The sequence below is a fragment of the Bos javanicus genome, chromosome 1 (assembly GCF_032452875.1).
Source record: "Bos javanicus breed banteng chromosome 1, ARS-OSU_banteng_1.0, whole genome shotgun sequence".
NCBI lineage: Eukaryota > Metazoa > Chordata > Mammalia > Artiodactyla > Bovidae > Bos > Bos javanicus.
The window spans coordinates 62,823,424-62,826,100 of record NC_083868.1 but is presented as its reverse complement, the minus strand read 5'-3'; the positions used below and the strand labels follow the sequence as shown (position 1 = coordinate 62,826,100).

At 40.8% G+C, this 2,677-nt stretch overlaps 1 long non-coding RNA gene across 1 annotated transcript; it reads left to right on the top strand.

Moving 5' to 3' along the window:
* The first annotated feature begins 219 nt into the window (after positions 1–219).
* LOC133234609 (uncharacterized) lies at positions 220–2,313 on the top strand. The gene is made up of 2 exons (XR_009732234.1): positions 220–1,438; positions 1,769–2,313. It is a non-coding gene; the product is annotated as an uncharacterized LOC133234609 (long non-coding RNA).
* The last annotated feature ends 364 nt before the right edge of the window (positions 2,314–2,677 follow it).

Sequence of the window (2,677 nt, the reverse complement as noted above, 5' to 3'; positions counted from 1 at the left end):
CAAAGTAATGTCTCTGTTTTTGAATATGCTGTCTAGGTTGGTCATAACTTTCCTTCCAAGGAGTAAGCGTCTTTTAATTTCATGGCTGCAGTCACCATCTGCAGTGATTTTGGAGCCTCCCAAAGTAAAGTGTGACATCTATTTCCCATGAAGTGATGGGACCAGATGCCGTGATCTTCGTTTTCTGAATGTTGAGTTTTAAGCCAACTTTTTCACTCTCCTCTTTCACCTTTATCAAGAGGCTCTTTAGTTCCTCTTCACTTTCTGCCATAAGGGTGGTGTCATCTGCATTTCTGAGGTTATTGATATTTCTCCCGGCAATCTTAAGACTTTAATAATAACAGTTGAATAAGGAATGTTTTTGTTGTGTTGCTAAGTCATGTCTGACTCTTTTGTGACCCCGTGGACTGTAAGCCACCAGGCTCCTCTGTCCATGGAATTTCCCAGGCAAGTATACTGGAGTGGGTTGTCATTTCCTTCTCCCAGGGATCTTCCCGAACCAGGGATCCCACTCACAACTCCTGCATTGGCAGATGGGTTTTTGATCACTGAGCCATCAGAAAGACCTGAATAAGGAATAATTAACCTTTGAAAAGAATGCAATGAATTAAATGTTTATTTCCATCATCTCATTTGGTTCTCTCAACAAATGGTGATGTTTCCTGTTTTTGATATCTACTATGTATATGATGTCATCCTTGAAGGAGCTTGGGAGAAGGATTCAACAAGGCTGTGTGTGTACTCATTTGTAATTTCCTGTGTGCCTACAGTTATTTCAGAATGAAAAGTTTTAAAAAGTGGTAATGTCGATAGGCCAAATATGTCAATTTCCATTTACATTTGAGAAAAGTAAGGGTTAGAGACTAAGGTCATTTGTGTAAATTCATAAACGCATGAAACAGACAGTTTCAAGTACAGTCACTCAGAGGTTTTTGTATCCTCTGGATCCTCAAGTGGACCTAGCACCAAGTACCTACCGTGTTTTGTCCTTGACATATGTATATTCTAGCCCGGAGCTTCTGCGTTTGTTTGTGATTGTTTTCATAACCTACAGTTGAGCAATAGGAAACAGGGTGACATTCTTAGGTCTCTCCCATAGAACCTAGATTCTCAGTCACCCTAGGCACTCAGCTCCCTCTGTCTTTCCTTTATTCTTACTTGGTTTCCTTTTACCTATTAATTAGTTCATTGTTTTATTCTCCAGTGTTTATTGAAATTGGCCACAACCTAGTTCATGCTTTGTTAACGATGGGAAAAACAAGGAGTCCATTGCAGATTCTACTCTCTGGAGCTCATGTTGTAGTAGGTGCATTCAAGTGAAGGATCAAATATAGGACAGTGCTGTAACGTCTGTTTTGTCAGTAAGCACGGGGAGCTAGGCACATAGAGGCAGCACTTCACTTGGGCTTGAAAGATGTATCAGTGCTTCTTAAAGGAGGTTATTTCTTTTTTTTTTAAATTTTTTAAATTAATTTTATTTTATTTTTAAACTTTACGTAATTGTATTAGTTTTGCCAAATATCAAAATGAATCCACCACAGGTATACATGTGTTCCCCATCCTGAACCCTCCTCCCTCCTCCCTCCCCATACCATCCCTCTGGGTCGTCCCAGTGCACCAGCCCCAAGCATCCAGTATCGTGCATTGAACCTGGACTGGCATCTCGTTTCATACATGATATTTTACATGTTTCAATGCCATTCTCCCAAATCTTCCCACCCTCTCCCTCTCCCACAGAGTCACTGACGTATAGAACAGTCTTATGGAGGTTATTTCTAATGCTTCTTCAAGGAGGTGGTTTCTAAACAGAACACTCAAGATTGAACATCCAGAGACAACTGTGTCCATAACAGGACTGGGCTGATAAGATCGAGTGGTGTGGGGTGAGAGCAGTTGAAAGAAGGGGGATCCTGTGCAACACCCTGAGACAAGGGAGAGCAGGATTAGGAAGAAACATCCAAGGAGCAGATATACCTCTACTCAAAGGTCACTGACCCATGCCTTTCAGCTCTGAAAACACGATAGTCTCTCATTCTCCCACCTGAGACACCGGCAGAGCAAGATACGCGGGGAGGGTGGACCTCGTTGTTGCCCGTTGCCAAAGATTGGCATGCTCTTCTCCACTGCGTCTATGCGGTCTTTGACACCAGTACTGAGGCGCTGATGAGGAAATGTCTTCACTTTTCTTTCCTGGAACGTGAAGAGACTATGAAAATTTGGGAGGAAGAGGGTGGCAAGGAACAAACACAATCTTTCGATTTCAAAGAAATCTATTAAACTTTTTCTCCTGTTTTCTGTTTTTATTATGTTTAGGTAAGTGAAACCGATTTTTGCAACACAACTGTGATCACCAGACTGCCTCGTGTATGGTGACTGTCTCGAACATTCCACACAGTGATATCTTCCATCACCTCTGATTCGTGAGTCTTAACTCTGAAGGGTTAAATAATTTATAAATAATCTAGGGTTGAGTAATATTTAAATGACCGTATCTATATTGCCATATAATGCTTAATTGTACCCTTCTTTAAGGTAAGTGAACCTAATTCAGATCTCGATTTTATGCAGAGAAGCACTGACGGAAATATTATTTCCTTTCTAGCAATATCTTTAGTGGCTCTATTAAAGAACATTCTTCTCTCAAGAATTTTTCCTCGTTTGATTCACATTAAAAATT